This window comes from Protopterus annectens, chromosome 14.part0 (assembly GCF_019279795.1).
Source record: "Protopterus annectens isolate FY-2018-M chromosome 14.part0, PAN1.0, whole genome shotgun sequence".
Lineage (NCBI taxonomy): Eukaryota > Metazoa > Chordata > Ceratodontiformes > Protopteridae > Protopterus > Protopterus annectens.
Window position 1 is genome coordinate 622,682,164 of NC_056748.1, and position 20,024 is coordinate 622,702,187.

The following is a 20,024-nucleotide window of genomic DNA, read 5'->3' on the forward strand; positions in this document are numbered from 1 at the left end:
ATCAGAACACCTTAACCACAATGTATATTAAAATCTAATCTCCGCCCATAAAAATAACAAATGTAACCAAACAGGTCTGCCCCCCATCTCCTTACCTCTTCAATCTATACCTAGAACTGCTTCTACTTTACATTGCTCAAAAGACATATCACCATATTCCAAAAATTAATAACCAAGCTAAAGTTTACCATGTTTGCAGATGATCTTAATATCTACTTTGAATTCCTCAACACTGACTTACATAAAATTTTAAAAACAACAGAAAATGGCCAACTACAAAATCAGTCCCATGAAATCTTCCATATTCCCCATAAACCCTTACAAACATAATGAATCATACTTCCCTATAACTCTAATTGCAGTAAAATATACAGTAAAATATTTGGGCATTAACTTTGTACACACGCATAATGATCTGATGAAAGCCAATTTACTAGAAATATGGGAAAAAGTCAGTCAGGACATAACTAGATGGGAAAAATAAACCTATCTCCTTTATCAAAAGCAGTCCATCATTAAAATTAATATTTTACCAAGAATCCTACACAATTAAACACTATAAATCTAAGGATCCCCCAAAAATTCTTTTGTAAAATAAAGACAGTCCTTCCAAAATTCATATGGTACTCTAAAATACAAGAATTATCTATGGCAAACTAGTAATACCTAAGGAAAAAGGAGATCTAGGATTACCCGATTTTAAACTATACTACAATATCATTGGCACTAGCAGGATTATTCAAATCTCGAATCATGACCCAAAAAGACAAACATCATCACCACTCTGGTGTAAAATCTGGTATAAACAAGCAAAAGTAGTAAACATAATCCCAAAAGCCCTCCCCTACATTCAACTTAATAATAACTGTCCTTCTAAAATCCATCCCATGATCAAGAATAAGATAACTTTTCAAAATTTAATAGCATCACTACATCTAGAAAAGAAGCTTGATTTATTACAACCAATACATCTCAATCTAAACTTGAAACTAAATAGAATGACTGACCTTACAAACTATCCCAAAACTAAAAATACAACGGTCTTGCAAATATACAATTTAATAAATTTAAACATATCATACTTAAGATCCCACTTAGGAGTAAGTTGTAAATATGACCCTATGATTAGACAAATCAAGTTACTAGTCAAAATTAAGTTTTCAAGAATAAAATAGAAGAACATAACATTCATACAACCCAACAAATTCTTAAAACACTATCCTACAAATCAAAAATGTTTTCCAATGCATATAAATTAATATCTACAATTAAATTCCAATCTTCATTTTTCTACTCCAAATACTGAGATGAGAAAAATAACAATATTTCTATAGATCAAAAATACCAAGCAGTCAAAAATACATTAAAATTAACCCCTTTAAAAAACTTAATTTATATGGAGCTCATGATCAATAATAATGCTTACTACATTCCTGCTGCTCTAATAATTTTGGATACAAAAAACCCTAACTTGTCCTTTCTGCCCCCAGGAAAACACAGCTATATTACATATCTTTTTGAGTTGCAAGATAGTTTATAAATTATGGTGTTCCCTCAAAATCAAGCTTCAAAAGATGGGTTATGAGAAAAACACTTTTTTTGTGGGAAACAGCAATTCTAAATATAACCCCCAAATTCCTAACTGGTATCCATAAACATGTCATAATTACAATCTGTGTGCTAATCAAGCATTTTACTGCAAAAATTGGCTGGATAAATCCAAACTTTCCTCGGAAAATTTTAAAGTTTTAGTAATAAAACTTATCTCTTCCCATAAAATGGTAACTAAAAACTCCAACAAAAGGTCATGCTTCCAAGCTTATTGGAATTACATGCTAAGACACCATCCTGAAAGACTAAACTAAAAATCTTTCTCACTCCAATTACCTGAACATACAGACAAATACCATTTTAAAAGAGATAGTATTAAACAAACGGAAAATAATGGGAGAAGGACAAGGGCAAGATAATATCAAGAGGAAAAGAGGAAGACAATAGTAGAATAGCAGTAAAAGGTGGCATCTATTCTGTAAATAGATTTTACCTAACAATTGTTCTCCCTTTTCCAAACATTCTGAGTGCTAAACACAAGGAAATGTGAAAATTTAGAAAATGTTTGGAGAACACTAGTACACCATTACACTGAAACCTTTTTACTCCCATATTCAAAATGAAAAGTCTCATCATTTTTCAAGACACTATTCTGTGATATTGCTTGTTACCATGTAAAAGTGTCCTATTAATGTTTTGAATGTATATAGTTGAAAATCACTGTTCTAACTTTTACTTTTCTTTTTGTACTTTGTTGCTTGTAATCTGTTTTTTTTCTTCAGTTTTGTCAAAATATGCATAAACTCAATAAACATTACATTGGGGAAAAAAAGCACAAATACAAGTCACATTTTGCATCACAAGCAGCTGCTTAATGGCTCATAGTTAAGTTCATTTCAAATATCAGTAGAAGTACAGGGGGTGGGGGAGGCATAGCCAAGATGGCAGACTGCTAAGAGCCTAGAGACGAAGCCCTTCAGGTTTTTAAGAAATATGACAGGATTTAGTTACAAACAGCAAGGATGTTGGTAGCCATACTCTATGTAAACTATTGCATACACTTGCCTAGCCAGGTGGTAGCAAAACCTTCAGGGAAGAAAAAAAGAATCCTTTAAATTCCTTCCTTGTGCCCTCCCACCTGTAAAACTTGCCTTGGCTGACTTGCAAGCATGGGGGAAGGGGGGTGGTGATCTGACCGGACTTTAGTATTATTGGCTGTAGCTGTATTTGGCAGGCTGCTTACTACCTGTTAAATTCAGCTGCAGTCAATTATTTCCCCTCTGTTACTTACCTTGCTGGTGGCTCCTGTGTACATGGAGGTGGTGTTCCTAAATCCTGATCCTGATTCCTGAATCCCAACCAACAATGGTGAGTTTAGATTCATGCCCATGGTCCAGTCATATCATGCCTGGAATAGTGCGGTGTTTTGCAGCAGTATTTTGTCTGTTTGCGCACCCCGTACAATAAGTCCATTCCAGTTTACCAAAATCCGATTGGTGCATTTCTGCTGTCTCATGCATTTTCACATTGTGTCACCTGGCAACCAGACCAGGTCGGAGTAGGACAAACAATGGAATGGAGGACTTCAGTGAGCCAAAACTGAGGAATGTTTTTAGGAGGTGAGCTACAGGGATTAATCAGTGGGTTCATTCACATTTTGGAGAGTAGATAAATGTATGTGTGTGTGTGTGTGTGTGTGTGTGTGTGTGTGTGTGTGTGTGTGTGTGTGTGTGTGTGTGTGTGTGTGTGTGTGTGTGTGTGTGTCCAACTGTGACTGAGAGAGAGGGAGAGAGAGAAAAAGAGATGGAGAGGGAGACAGACGGAGAAGCAGAGAAAGAGAGATGAGGGGAGGATGGGGTGGAAAAGAGGGAGTCATAGTTCTCAATTGTCCAGATTTTCACAAAATGTCTAGATTTTTGGCTTATATTTTTGGTCCAGTTGTCATAAAATTGTAGTTTTCTGGCAAATCACCCATAAATCATTGAGGACTGAAGTCAGAAAATAATGGCAGACATTTGATTTTTAGACTTCATATTGGGGGGAGGTTGGCATAACAGTTAAGGAATTTCACTTACAGACACAAGGTGCAGGATTTGATTCTCACATAGGATAATTTGCTAGGCTTAAAATGGCCCACAAGGACAGTGAGTCTAGTACTAACCTATGAACCTATATCTTTCAGAAAATTCATGCTAATGCAAAACCTGTTGTTCTATCAACTTTCTAAGTTTGTAAAAGCAGTAGTTAAAAAGTGTCCCTATTTTTGTGCCCCATTATTTGCGGCTATGTCCATATTTCTTGCTTTAAGAGGTTGAGCGGTATAGAGGGGGACGGGAGACAGAGAATGGACTAAAATGTAGTAGGACAGATTTTGCAATGTGTATGTGTGTCTGCATTTGCGTATTTCTGTAGGAGCAAGAATGAAGCTAGATGAGTGTGTACATTAGTTTATGTATGTATGTGGAAGTGTGTGTGCATGTCTGTAGGAGCAAGAATGAAGGTGTGTGATGTGTGTGTGTGTCATACCTCTTAACTAAATGGATTTTGGTAGAATGTCCAAATGTTTGCTTTATATTTTTGGTCTGTTCCTCAAAAAACATGTGGTGTTCTTGCTAATTACTGAGGCTAGAAATAAGTTTCAGACTCCATATCCTTCAGAAAACACATACACTAACACAAATCCTGTTGTTCTAACAACTTTCTAAGTCTATAAGAGCAACATTTAAAATCAATCCCTATTTTTCAGCCTTTGCCCCCCATTATTTAAGATTTTTCTGGATTTCTTGCACTAAGAAGTTCAGAGGTATGGTGATGAGAGTGTCTCTACTTGGGTTGTCGCACTAGGAGGAATTAGACATGGAACGGTGAGTCTAGATGTGTGTGTGTATGTGAGAGAGAGAGAGCATGTGTGCAGGCAAATGTGTGTGTGTCCATAAGTCCAACTGTCTTGTGGGAGGGAGGCTTGCTTGATGCTATTTAGGTTCATAGGTGTGTACTAGGCTAATGGCCCTGGAGCCTTTACAAGCCTAGCCCATAGGATTACCCTGGCATCATGCCACCCGACCTTAGTTCCCAGTGCCTCTGTTGAGTAAAGCCACTTGAGTGCTCCCTGGGGTGAAATTTCTATTTCACACCACTCATCAAGATTTCTCTTGAAGAGGGCCAGTGAGGTGCTCTGCTTGATATGTATGGGAAGTCTATGCCATAGCATGGGCAGTCTCTGGGTTATGAACCTGTCCCTCCAGCATGTTTTGTTGATTGTGGTAATGAGGTTGAGGTCTCTGGAGCATGAGGTGCGGATGGGTTGGGATTTCTTTAGATGTAGCATTTCTAACAGATCTGGGTCAGACATGGCTTTGTAAGTCAAGCAGAGCTTGCTCTAAGTAGGCGATATGAGACAGAGAATAGTTGGAGTTTTTTGAGTCTGTCCATATACGACAAATGTTTAAGGCCTAGAATCCTCTTTGTGAGGGACTTTTGCGGCCTCTCCAGTTGTTGCAGGTGTTTAGTGAGGTACATGCCAGATGGGGCATTGTATATTCAATGATTGGCCTAATGAGGGAAGAGTAGAGGGAGACAATGACCTCTTTCTTCCTGGATGCAAAACCCTTAGTAATGAGATGTGCCACATAGAAGGACTTTCTGACCACAGTGACAATGTGGTGGTCAAAAAAGAAGTTGCTGTCAACCTGTGTTCCCAGATCTCTTATAAAGCCTTCTGTTTTCAGTGGACTACCATCGATGTGGTAATTCATGAGAACCGGGTGTTTCCCAAAGGGGATAACGACAAACTTTTTGGTATTGAGCTTAAGGCCATGATTCTGACACCAGTCGTTGGTCTCAGTGAGGCCTTTCTGTAGGATGTCAACATCACTTGGGGAGTTAATAATAGCTCCTAACCTGCAATCATCTGCGAACTTTGTCAGCCAGAGTCCCTTCTTGTTGGCCTGGACTTCAGAGAAGTAGATACCAAACAGGAGAGGACCCAGGACCGAACCCTGTGGGATTCCACCCGTGACTGGTCAGCAGTCTAACTTGGAGTCAGCTACTTTCACACTGTGGGTTCTATGAGCCAGTTTGGAACCCACCTAGTGATATAGGGGTTGATGCCTAGCTTAGTGAGTTTTTCCATGATTCCTGAGTGGAGAATGGTATCAAAGGCTTGGCCATATCAAGGTAGGCTGTATGAACCAGTATGGCTGCACAGTGCAGAAGTTTCTTTTTAACATATAAAGTTAGTGAATCCCTTACCTGAGTAGCTTGAGCAAGCTGATGTGATTTTTGTTTTCTTCTGGATTTAATGGCATGAACTGTGTGATACTGCAACCATTCAAATAAGTTATTAGTAAATAGACTACAGTTTGATAACAGGTAAATATTTAATGCTTAGTTAAATTAAAAAAGTCAAAGTAAACTTTACTGTCATTCAGACTTCACACAACAATGCAAACTGAATAAAATTTTTGTTTCTCCAGACTCAATGTGTAAAATATCACCAGAAGCATTACAACAGACATTACTACATCACAGCAAACCATTACAGGCATAATTTTAAGTTAAGTACTTACCATAACTTGGCATCTATGTTGTTGTTCTTCATTCTTCCTCACAGATGGGTCACAGATCTGATCCTCAGATCCGACTCAGCCACATTTTCACAGACTTGGATCAGAGTCTTGAGCTCCTTCTCTACCCATAATGTCCCATCCTCTACCCAAACTTCCTCAGATCACGTTTGCTGCCTAACATCTAAAGGACAGATGTAGTGATAGCAGAAGAAAGGAAATAACCAGAGACTCAAACTGTAACCCATGGTTCCCATAAATTCCACAGATCTTCTAGGAGTCATCAGATAGGGGGGATGGCTGGGAGGGAAGGTGAGGAAGAATGAATAAGGACAACATAGATGCCAACTTATGGTAAGTACATAACTTAAAAAGCTGATGTCGTCTTTATTCTTCCTCATAGATGGGTCAGAGTCCCCAGCTACTTCACTCTTGGGTGGCCTCAAGGAAGGATATGCCGGAGTACTGCCAAACCAAAGGCAGCTCTGCTTCTGGAAATAATGTCCAACTTGTAATGTATGACAAGGGTATGAGTTTTTGACCAAGTGGCTGCTATACAAATATCATCAACTGATACTCTGGAAGAGAATGCAGATGAAGCAGCCATAGATCTGGTTGAATGAGCCCTACAACGATGAGCCAAATGTAGTCCATTCTTGGTGTAAATCATAGAAATGCAGTCCATAATCCATTTAACTAACGTAACTTTAGAAAATGCTTGTCCTAAATGGCTAGGTGAAAAGGACAAAAAAAGTACTGTTTTGTTCTGTGAAGGTAAAAATGAAGCTGTCTATGGACCTCAAGAAGGTGTAGCATATGTTCCCCTTTGTTTGAAAAATTCAGGAAGAAAACTGTTAATTGAATTGACTGGTTCAAATTAGTTTCTGTGGCTACCTTAGGCATAAAGGAGGGATTGATATGAACAGATGCCCTGTCCTTATGGAAAATAATTTACAGTGGTTTAACAGACAAGGCTTGAATTTCAGAAATTCTTCCTGCTGAGGTGATGGCCACCAAGAAGACAGTCTTCCAGTCAGATGCTGGTTTGAAAGGCCTTTGATTTGGGCCCTGGAGAACAACAAGGATCTTGTAATGAAGGCCTGACTTAGAAAATTCCTTTCATGAAGGCTTTACATAATCTAGATGTAGCCGGAGTTCCAAACAGATTCCCAGAATGGAAGTTTGGTATGGCTGCCAGCTGAAGTTTGATGGTAGAAAAACTAGCTCCTTCCTTAAAAAGAGACAAAGAAATGGATGATGGCTGAGATCGGAGCTGAAAAGGGATTGATGTTCTCTTTACAGGCCCAAAAACAAATCTTTTCCATTTACTTTTGTAAACCTTCTTAGTATAGGCTTCTGAGAGGCTAACACAATGTCTCGCACTGGGGAAGCAAGCCTGGACCTCTCCTCTATACAGTCACTGGAATTAAAGAAACTAAGCAGTCAGTTTGAGGGAGTGTAGATTCCTGTGGTAACCCTCTGATGGATGAGAGAGGAGATCCTGTCTGGGTTCCAGTATCCATGGTGAGACCAGAGGAAGAGGAACCAGGTTTGCCAAGGCCAAAAGGGGCAGTGAAGATTACTGAGGTCTTAACTGCCTTGCTTTCTCCAGAAACTTTGGGATAAGTAGCAGATGGGGGTAAGCATAAAGGAAATCAGGTGGGCAATTGTGAACTACACTGTCCCTCAGGGACTCCCCTGAAGGGGGGATCAGAGAGAAATACCGGTTGCATTTGTTGTTCTCTGGGGGGAAGCAGATAGGTTGCAGCAAAGTTGGCCCCAGTGGCCGAAGATCAGATTTATTACTGATTGATTGAGGGACCACTTGTGCAGGGTCAGAAGGGACCTGCTGAGTCTGTCCGCCAGAACACTGGATTCTCCCAGTATGTGAGCTGCAACCAGAAAGAGGTTTGAAGATATCACCCATTCCCAGACTCCTCCTTGTTTGTTGATATACCAGACAGCCGACATGTTGTCTGTATGAATTGCAATAGGTCCCAGAGGAAGAATGTCCTGAAAAGCTTGCAACGTGAGAAGAACTGCTCTTATCTCCAGAACATTGATATGCAATCTGGTCTCAATGTGAGTCCACATGCCTTGGACCATCTTTCCCTTGAAATGTCCCAAACCCTAACTGGGAAGCATCCGTGGTCACTGTGTCTGTGGGGGTGGAAAGAAGGAACGGTCTGCCGAGAATCAGGTCATCCGAAAGAAGCCATAACTGAAGATGCTTCCTGAAAACTGGAGTCAACCTGATAGGCACAGATAGGGGCTGAGACAAAACTGACCATTGAACAGCCAGAGTCCATTGAAGAACTCACATAATCTATGTGAAACGGAGCTCCTCATTAGCACTCTTCAAGAAAAATCTTGATGACTGGATGGGTAATAGGAAATTCAACCCGGGGATCACTTCTGTGGTTCTGTTTGACAGGGACACAGGAAAATAATTTTCTTGGGTGGCGAAAGCCAGGGTACCTTTTTAGCTAGGCTTGTATAGGCCCTAGGGCCAATAGCCTAGTACCTACCTATGAACCTATAAAGAACCTCGCCAATGGAACAAGAGTGATGGCAGCCACCACAGACCTTCAAGCTCTGAGTATTAGTCTTGCTATAGGATATCAGTGATGCAGAATAACCTGTACCTGTTCTCTCGGCGTTTCAATGTAGTGAAGGGGTAACAGTGCTATCTGATCTGACGTGCCCAGAAAGGCTCCAATGAACTCCATCTGCTGTATCAGTGATAAATTTGACTTTGCCAAGTTTATGATGATGCCCAATGACTAGGATATGTGGAACAAGTAATCCCTAGTTTGAATGAGTTGGGGCAGTTAGAAGCCAGTCATCCTAGTATGGAAACACTTGGAATCCTTGCAGTCTCAAGTGAACTGCAACTACTGCCATGCACTTGGTAAACACCCTGGGGGCTGTGGTGAGTCCAAAGAGCAGAGCCCTGAACTAGTAGTGATCGACTCCCAGCCTGAAGCGCAAATGACTCCTGGAGCATCTGTCTATTTTGACGTGAAAGTATGTGTCCTATAACGTGTCCTATAAGTCTGTTGAGCACAACCAATCATCCTTCCACAACAGCTGTAGGATGGACTGAACCATAATCATCTGGAACTTCAACTTTTCTACATACAGGTTTAATTTGCTTAGATCCAGAATGAGTCTTAAGTCCCCAGTTTTCTCTGGCACTAAAAAGAAGTGGGAGTAAGTTCCGAATCCTTTCTGTTAGGTCGGGACCTCTTGGATGGCTCTTTTTTGCAGCAGCTTTTGAACTTCTATTGCTGCACACTCCCTCTGATTGGATGGAATGTTGTGGAGTTTCATTCACTTTTCTGGGGGTGCCAGGGAGAAGGGGATGTAGTATCCTCTGGATATTATACAGAGCATATAAGCCATGGTGGTGCAGCAGTAGGGTTGTCGCCTCACAGCAAGAGGTTCTTCCGTTCGATTCTCGGCTGGAGTACCTTCTGTGTGGAGTCTGCATGTCCTCCCCGCGGTCGAGTGGCATTTGAAAGACATGCGTGAATGGGCGTGCCTTCGTTGAAGGTTGGGCATCGGGCTGGCACCATAAAAATCTACTGCCAATCATTAGTGGACCGGAGTTCCGCTGTGGTGACCCCTAACCGGGAAAAGCCAAAAGAAGAACAACAACAACAACCCTGGCATTTTTTGTGAGTATGGTCCAGGTGCAGTGAAAAATTAGCCCCAACTGCCTCCAGAGTAGAGCAGTCAGGCAGCACTTCAGGAGCACTGATAGGACTGGTCAGAGAAAGGTTCTTTGAAGCCTTGACCCTGTGGATTCCACTTGCCTCTGGGGTGGCATCTCCCATTGAAACTTCCCCCTCTGCCTCTGGAGGAAGATTCCCCCCGCATTGTTCCTGGGAAGGCCCTCGGGACTTAAAGAACCAAGTTTTCTTACCACCTTGCTGATTTCTTAAAAAGGTATGCTGAAGGGTAGAAAACCTGATACCGATGACAGACATGGTCTTCCCTTCCTGTTCACTGCGGGTTAGGGTTTCTTTAACTGATGGCCCAAACAAAGAGGAGCCATCTAAAGGGGCTTTAGCAAAGGATGCCTTGAAGAGCTCCACAAATTCCCAAACATTCATCCAGGCATGCCTTCTAATCACAATGCCTGAGCCAGCTGCCAATGAGATGCCATCCGTAGCATGGGAGATAAGCCTCATGGAAGAATTAGACAGGGAAGAAAGAGTTGCCAGTCGGCAAGATACCTTCTTGAAGTCCTCTGCTGACATGGTCTTGGCCAGAGAGTCAGATAGTTCCTTGACCAGATCTCTCTTGCAATCTGGTAAAGTGTGCCATATAATTCAGCACTCTCAGCAAGAAGGTGGCTGAGGCGTACACGTGCTTACCAAATCTGTCCATCACTCTGGACTCCCTGTTCAGTGGATGGACAGTGGAGCTCTACTCAGCCAGTTCCTTTTTGGTAGCTGCTGCCACAACTATGGCATCTACCAGTATACCCTTATTCCAGTGGGGACAGTCCTTGGGGGGGGTTGACAAAAACCTATTTGGCCATTAGGGTATTGGTTCAATCCTGTCCAGCTTCTTCCATGCCCAGTGAGCCACTAGGATACACAAGTTTGTCTGCTGGGGGATCAACCAAGAAGAAGACAGGTCTGCCCAGAAGATTGCCAAAAACATGGACTCCTCCGGAGAAGGGGTTTCTGCCGACCAACCACCTCTTTGCCTCAGTATCTCTAAAATGTCTCCAAAGGAGACGTCTTCCGGTGGTGATCTTGGAGATCCTTCTCCTTCGTCAAAGTCCATGTCGTCAGTAATGGACACCAATGGGGAGTCTATTTGTCTCCTCTTGCAAGACTTCTTACCAGGAACCTCCTCTGTTAGGTGCTCATGGGAGGTCTTGGAAGAAGAGGCGGCTTCCTCCAACAAAAGCGTTTGAAGACTCCTTGGGGCAGGGTGACCCTGGATAGGCATGATAGGCTCAATTCTCCAATCCAAAGGGGGATGATGGGGAGGACCATAGCTCAAGGAGGTTGGGTCTCATTGAAAAGAGAAAACCCTCTCCACAACCTAGAATGCAGATGGACCCAGAGAGTCACTCCCCAACTCCCCTGGAGCCGAAGCAACAAAGGAAGAAAAGGTAGGACCCCTCAATCTGTGGCTGCCAAGGAGGATCGGACCGAAGCTGTCAAGTGCCAAAGCGCCTACTGCTAGCCAAACCCCTCCCCCAGATCCGATGATGGCCTCCAGGATCCGAGACCCAGTCTGATCCCATGACATCAGAGCAGAGGTGGTCAAGGTGACTGTCGGAGTTGAGGAAGAAAGCCTCCTCAGATCTGACACTGACTCTTTTGGGTGGCTAAGATCCTGGGACTCTGATACAGATGGTCGTATTGGAAAAGGAGACTGTACTGCAACAGGAGCACTCACAGATCCCAGAGGGGATGGAGTGGGCAATACCCCCATCTGGATCTGAGTCTTGAGGATCTTCCTCACCATCCTGTCCACATCAATTTCTGAAGGTTCCTAGAAGACCTTGAGGAAGCCACAGACCCTGGCCGTGAATGTGTGCTCAGTGTTTGGAGTATCTTGGATGGTACCATAGGGAATACCGACCTAATAGTAAACTCCAGGGTCCAGCTCTAAGCCCTCAGATCTGAGGCCTTTGAATCCAAGATTGATGTAAAAGGCCTAGGATAGGACCTCAGCACCAAAGAATCCAATGGATCCAAGGAACGCCTCGGATCCATCTGAGCTGGAGGAGGTCTTGAATCCAATGATGTCAGATCTGAATGTTTGGCCATCTTAGCGGGTGGCTCCAACAAAGCCCTAGGGAGCTTGTGATAACACTTCTTGCGGTCAGCGGACCCCACAGTACTCATGGAGCAAGTTTGAGGCCCCAGACAGGAAGTTTCTCAAGCAGGTAATAGACCCTTAAGAATAAGCTTGTTTTTCCAATCAGCGATCGCTCTAGGATTAAACCCCTCACAATCTGGCAAGTTGACCGGAGATGTTTGGGTCCCAAACAATAGACACACCTGCTGTGTGCATCAGAATGTGGAATCTTGTGTCCACATTCTGAGCAGTGTTTAAACTCTATGGGCTTATATGACATATTCCACACAAACACACAGAAAGGAAAACAACAGAAAGCAACTCAGACTGTAGTACTACACAGAAGAGACTACTGTCTACATGACTCTACAACAAAAGGAAACTTTTTTTTTTCATTTTTTTTTTTACAGGTACTAAGCCGAAAAAGGAAAGAAAGGAGAAAGAATGCAAGACTATAAAAAGGAGCCAGCAGGAGAGAAGGGAAAAATAAGAAAGGCCTGATGTCTGAAAAAACTGTAGGAAGGGGAGGAAGAGCAAAGACAGAAGCTATAATAATTAAACAAAAGCTTAGCTGAAAAGTCTTGAAAAATCGCTGTTGACTCGAGACTGTGGAGAACCATGTCTGTTACTGCTGGTGGCAAATGAGATCTGAGGAAGTTTGGATAGGAGATTAGGGCATTATGGGTAGAGGGAGGAGCTCGAGACTCAGATCCAAGTCTGTGAAAATGCGGCCAAATCGGATCTGAGGATTGGATCTGTGACCTATCTGTGAGGAAGAATGAAGAGGACAACATCAGATCACCCAGACATTTTATGAGTCTAAACAGTACACTATTGCACATAATTTCAACAGTTATCAGTATTGCACAAGAAGGCTAGTTTCACATCGGTTGGTTTATTGCACCAAAATATGAGTTGAGACTAGCATTTGAGTTATAGCACAAAAATATGAGTTCTCATCAATATACATCTCTAACACATCTGATGGCCATCATCATGCATGTTATTAGTAGAGTTGAGTAGTCTGATGGCCTATGGAAAGAAGGTCTTACTGAATCTGGCGGTTTTGCACTGCAAAGTGCGATAGCACCTGCCAGATGATAGGGAAAAAAACAGTCCAAGGGTGGGGTGAGTGAAGTCCCTGACTATTTTTGTGTCTCTTCTCAGACACTGAGACAAGTATAGGTCCTGAATAGATGGAAGAGTGGTCCTAATAATTTTCTCGGCCACTTTCACCACCCTTTGGAGAAACTTCCAACCTAAAGCAGAGCAATTTCCATTCTATAGCGAAAGACTGACAAGATGCTTTCTATAGTGACCCTGTAGAAGGTTGTGAAAATAGGAGGTGGAAGGTTTGCTCTTCTCATTCTTCACAGAAAATGGAGATGCTGTTGCACCTGCTTGACAATGGAATTTGTGTTTATGGACCATGTCAAGTCCTCCACGATATGTACTTGTAAGAACTTGGTGCTTTTTACCCTCTCTTCTATTTCTCTGTGGACTGTGAGTGGAGGGTGCACTCAGTGGTTCCTTCTGAAGTCAACAATTATCTCTTTGGTCTTGTTCACATTCAATGTCAGGTTATTGTTGTCGCACCACAAAATCAGTTGGTTAACTGCCTCTCAGTAGGCTGTTTCATCATAATTGCTGATGAGACCCACAATTGTTGTGTCATCTGAATACTTAATTATGTGATTTGAACTGTACCTGGTGATGCAATCATAGGTTAGCAAAGTGAACAGAAAGGGGCTCAAGACACAACCCTGTGGTACCCCAGTGTTCATAATGATGCTCTCCAAGGTGTTCTTGCCAATGCATACTGTCTGGGGTCTATCTATGAGGAAGTTTAGTATCCAACTGCACAGTGAGGTGCTGATACCCAGTTGGACCAGTTTCTTTATCAGATGATGGGGGATGACTGTGTTGAAGGCAGAGTTGAAGTCTATGAATAGCATATGTGCATTGCAGTTTTTGTTTTCCAGGAGGGCCAGAGATAAGTGAAGTGCCAATGAAATGGTGTCTACCGTGGAGTGATTAGAGCAATATGGAAACTGGAGTGGATCAAAAGTTACAGGAAGTCTTGATGTTACATAGTCCTTGACCAGCCTGTCAAAGCAATTCATTACAGTGGAGGATAGAGCTATGGGGTGGTAGTCAATGAGGCTTGATGGTGGAGACTTCTTGGGCAATGGTATAATGGTTGTGTTTTTAAAACATTTGGGTATGATGACCTGACTCAAAGAGGTGTTAAAGATATCATTGAGGACATTTGTCAGTTGATCAGCACAGTCCCTGAGTACCCATCCCAGAATGTTATCAGGTCCAGCTGCTTTCCTTGGATTTACCCTGTATAAGGTCCTCCAAACCATCAGCTGGGTTGAGACAGAGCACTTCATTGTCCTGACTGGTAAAAGCTTTTGCTGTTGTAGTGTTTTTTTCCTCAAACTGGGTAAAATATATGTGGAGCTTGTTGAGAAATTCAGTGCTGAGAAGATGAGGCCTGTAATCTGTTTATGGATTTAATTCCTTGCCACAGACACCTGCAGTCTTTTAGGTCTGTGAAATTATTCTGAATTTTCTGTCCATAGGCATTTCTGCCATCTCTCACACCCTTAATTAGATTCACTCTGGTTAACCTAAGGGCATCCTTACCGCTCAACTTAAAGGCGGCATTGCGTGCTCTCAGGAGCTCGTACACCCCACTTCTAAGCCAGGGTTTCTGGTTGGCCAGTATGGTGATGTAATTATTGACTGTCACATCATCCATACACTTTGACATATATCCCATCACAGACTCTGTGTACTCACCTAGGCTGATGTGCTGGTTTATAGCAGCCACCTCTTTGAACATGTTCCAGTTTGTGCTTTCAAAACAATTTTGAAGTGCTGAGACTGCTCCCTCTGGCCATATCCTTAATTGTTTCTTGGATGGCTTTCCTCTGGTTAATAATGGTCTATATGCTGGAACTAGAATTATAGAGAGATGGTCTGAGTTTCCCAGGTGTGGGTGAGGGACTGCCTTAAATGCTAATTTGACATTGGTATAGACCTTATCCAATATGTTCTCATCCCTAGTTGCAAAATCCATGTGCTGATAGTAATGTGGCAGAACTGACTTCAGACTGGCCTGATTAAAGTCTCCTGCTATTATGTGAACTTGGTCCGGATTCTGGTTTTGCGATTCACTGATCAGCTGGTATAATGTTGCATGTGCTTCATTTATATTAGCACTGGGAGGAATGTATACAGCTGTAATACTAACCCCCAATAAATTCCCTAAGCAAGTAGAATGGTTTACATTTTAGCGACATGTACTCTTATATTTTTAGAGCAGTGAGTGGAGATCATCTCGCAGTTGGAACACCAGTTATTGTTGATGTCATTACAGACTTCCCACAGAGAGTCTGGAATCTGTCTGCTCGAAATAATGATAGCCCCTCCACATAAACTGCACTATCATTAATGCTGAAATTCAGCCATGTCTCTGTGAAGATAAACACACAACAGTATCTCACCTTGCTTTGAGTAGTCAGCTCTAGTCTTAGGTTACTAGTCCATTTTATTTTCTAAGGAGCGACTGTTTGCCAGTAAAATAGATGGAAGCACAGGTCTGTAGGGGTTGGCTTTTAATCTGGCAGTGATTACTGCCCAGAATCCACGTTTTCATGATCTTTCACGTCTTTCATCTTCTCCTCCTTCTGTAACTGGTAAAAGTTGACTCTGCTTGTGCATAGCACTGTGGACCATGTTTGAGCTTGATTCCTAGCTCAAAGAGTTTGTACTGTGTTGTAGGCCTCACAGGCCCTGCAGACAGTAACTCAGCAAGCCTTTCACACGGGGAGCTTAATAGTCAAAGTTCTAGCAGAGTTTCTCTGCTATCATTTAGTTTTACATCTGTATTTTCATTTGATGTTGTTACTTCCTTTAATTTAGGCATAAAATTAAACACATACTGCACACTTTCCTGATGAGCTGGATCAGCCACACTGGGTGTTGCCATCTTGAAAAAAAAAAACTAATAAAACAATTTAATCCAAGTTACAAAAGTTAGAAGACACACACATTTAACAAATATAAAGACAGTGTTTGGTACGGTTACCAAAGCAGTGACTTAATATTACAAGAGAAAATATATTACTGAGGAAAGATATAAATACATTAAAGAATCCTATTTTTCATTGCAGTTTTTTTCTGAGATGTTAGTTTATAAGTTTATTACAGAGATACTTCTAATTAATACTCACAGTTAGGAAGACATCTGGCAAATACATTAAATCATGTGGAACCAACCATGCAAATGTTCATCAAGTAAATAGTCATTTCACAGAATAAGTGTCTCTAAATGCAATTAATAATAAATGGATGCTAGTGTATTATGCAATTTCACTTTCAAAGTCAACAGTAGCTATTGTGACTGTTTGAAACACTGTTTTGATATTGCCTGATCTCTTTGTGAATTTAAATGAAATAGTATTTTTTTATCAGCAATACTGTTGACAGTCTGTGTTACATAGATTCTGTTCATATTTATGTTTTTCTAAAACGTTACTGCTTTAGTGAAACAGAATTCAAATATACATTCAGGTATGCTGGTTGGACAGAATCTTAAGATATGTGACAGTAAAACACTAGAACTAAAAATTAATGAAGTTTTTCAGTTATTTGCTTTGGACTGCTCTAAAGCAAAACTATTGGTGTTATATTCAAATTATCTTTGGATAAAAATATACAAAAACAGCAATAGAAATGAAACTAATAAAATTTAATCACACAAGTAAGCCAACTGACACTATGCAAGAGTAACTTATTTATATTTTGGTACCATAGCAGCACTATATGTAGACCATGCTTCATGTGGCATACATCACATTATACTTTTGTATATTCCTGCTGGTACTGTGAGGAGTATAGCAGTTTGGTGAGCTAAAGCACATTCTCGCTTATGCTTCTAAAAATGTATTCATTGCATATGTTTTGAAAAGTGCAACAGTGAAGCATTATCTCCCCCTTCATCTTGTAGTTACTGTGAAGGAAAATAAATGTGAATGGTTCTGGGGTATCATAAGGAGGGCATTGAGCACATGTTCTGCAAACCAGAGAATATTTTGATAGGTAATGCATGTTACTACAAATGTGTTTTGTTGGAGTAATTCAATCCACTCTGATATTCTGTGAATAGTTGTAGACATTGGGGTGGCTCAAGTAAAGTATCACACAATTGCTCTGTAAACTAGAGGATGATGGGATACAGTATATATATGTTACTAGAAAATGTTACTGTCATGAAAGGAACACAGCAGTCTTGTCTGCATCCTATGTAGTATGTTATTCTTTCAATACATCAGTACCTTACGCTCAGTACTATCACTAGGATTCCTGCTATTAGAAATGCTTGCCAGTGTGAAAGTATACTGTCCCCAGAAGCATTGTAAACATAAATGCAATGGGTACAAATGCAATAATAATTTAATTAAGCAACTTTATATGCAGTTATAAACCAAGGTTTCATAATATTAAATTAGATTGTTTTAAAAAAAAGACAGCTAATGTGAAAATGCTTACTGATAGCTATATATCTAAAATGTACTAGTTAGACTGTATGAGTTCAGAATTATTACACTTTAATTTCCAAAATTTGTGTTGAAACCTTGCTGCTTGTCATTTTGGGGCTCCTTTTAAGTTCCCACAAATACTGATGTAAGTGAGGAGCTATTATGTACCTGTGCAAAGTATTAAGCTACTGAACAATTTGTTCTTCTGATGGAATCTACTGCATATGCTGTTGTTCTGATCCCTTGGTAATCTTCTCAAATCTTAACAGACTTTGTATTTTGCATGTTTTAAGGGACAAGCCACTATCCTTCTTCTGGGGGATTTTGCTTCCTACATCACCTTACTTGTGTATACTAGATTCTGCTAGATGAGATATAATGGACTCATTTTTTTCTTATTCCCACTTAACTTTGGAGAAGGATATTAATAGGAAATGCCATATAAATGAAATTAATGGAGCTGCATAAACAACAGAAACCATTATTGTAAAGTGTTTTAATGTAGTATACATTAATTAAAAGGATGCATGAACATGCACTAAAAGAGTGTGTGTACATACTGTAGAAATGGCCCTATTATACAATACACACATCTGGTAATATTTTATCTTCCCTTGGCAGAATAAGTTTTATTAACAGGCAAATGTGTAAAGTTACAGTATACTGCAAATCAGTGCATACAAAGACTCGATGAACACTATGCTTTAAATTAATAGTTAAGTAGAATGCATTAGTCTAGCACAGTGGTACATAGGTTAGACATATAAGTGAAAAGTTCTTAAGTTAATTCTTCAGTGTAATATTAGTAAATTGAATGTGTTCTGTTATGAATAACAATATCTCTAGAGATCTCTCGAAAATAAATTCACTGCATTAATACTTGTAGGAAAATATAACCATAGACATATGTTAAAGATGACATGTTTCTTACAGTAAACAACTCATTTTAAATTGTTAGTTTCTATGAAGTATGTGAAACATGAGATGATAAGAGAGGATATGTATTAGTAATTATAAGGAAGCCATATAAAAGAAAAAATAATTATATATATATATATATATATATATATATATATATATATATATATATATATATATATATATATATATTTTTTTTTTTTTTTATCTGTCTAATAGAATGTATTGGTATATAGTTATAATGCTATTACGTAGTAGATCTAGAGATGCTAAATCTTGATTACATTGCATCTTTGTTTTTAGGTTAGTGTAGGGTGAAGTACTCTGTTTAGTAATCTAAACTAGACTAGGAACGTAATGATCCATATTCGTAGGGGATTTTCTGTTAGTATATCAGTTTTTCTAATGATTCATTACTGTTTTTGCTTATATTAAGGTAAATCAATACATAGCATTGTATGTAAAAATTATCGATATAGGTAAAGATAAATACAAAACGATATAGTTGGCATATCAATTCAATGAAATGGAAAACATAAGATAAAAATGAGCAATTTGAAAATATCATTTAAAATAAATGGCATCAACTGTGGTAATAAAAGAATAGCTTTATACAGATATTTGAACATTATCAAACCTAATGTTGTTTAATTACAGAAATACCCTTACTAGATAACTATATGAAATATAGGAACAAGAAAGATTATGAGGAATGAGTGGTGACAATCATTTAAGGAAAAAAGAACATCCATCTTCTGGAAGGGATACAAAATGTGTATTATCAATAGTGACCTTGAAATGGAATAGGAGCAACTTCATACTTGCAAACATGTATTGGATACATGGAATTGGAGTAAATGCAGTTAGAGAACAATTTAAAATGTTATCAAATAAAATGAAAGGTAGTTTAATTCTAAATGGAAATTTTAGTTCTGTACTTGATAAGAAAGACACGAGTATAAAGAAAGAACCTGAAATTTTAGCATTAGCAAATGTATTTAAAAAGCTGGAAATAGAATTTGAATCTTTTAGATGTAATGACATTTTCAGAAAAATACTCTATATTTCACCTAAATGTCATATGTCTTTGAAACACAAACAAGAACAGAGTTTACATCTCAAAAGACCTACAAAACAAACTAGAAAGAGTAAAAGTATTACCTCGCCCACTATCCAGTCACAATGCTATGTTTTAATCTAGTAACAGACTTTAGGAAAATGTTCGATGTTTTCTAGGATCCCTGCTTACTTAACCAACCAACCAACCAACCGGATTTTAAGGATTGGCAATTAAAAGAAATTAAATAATACATAGGATTGAATAATTTACCTCTGTTAATTGAATAATATTATGAGATTATCTAAAAGATTATTTATAGGGAATATTAAATCCTGGTGTAGTAAAACAATCAAAAAATGGGAGGAATATATAATAATTCTACAAGAGAAATTAAAGTGAAAAATTAAAACTTCATAAAATAAGGATAGTATTAAAAATTAAAGAAATAAAATAGTGAAAATTGACTCATGAGACAAATTTAGCATTAGAAAAGATGAAAATGCAGTCATATCCTACAATCCCAAACAGAGTTAGATTAATTAATAACAA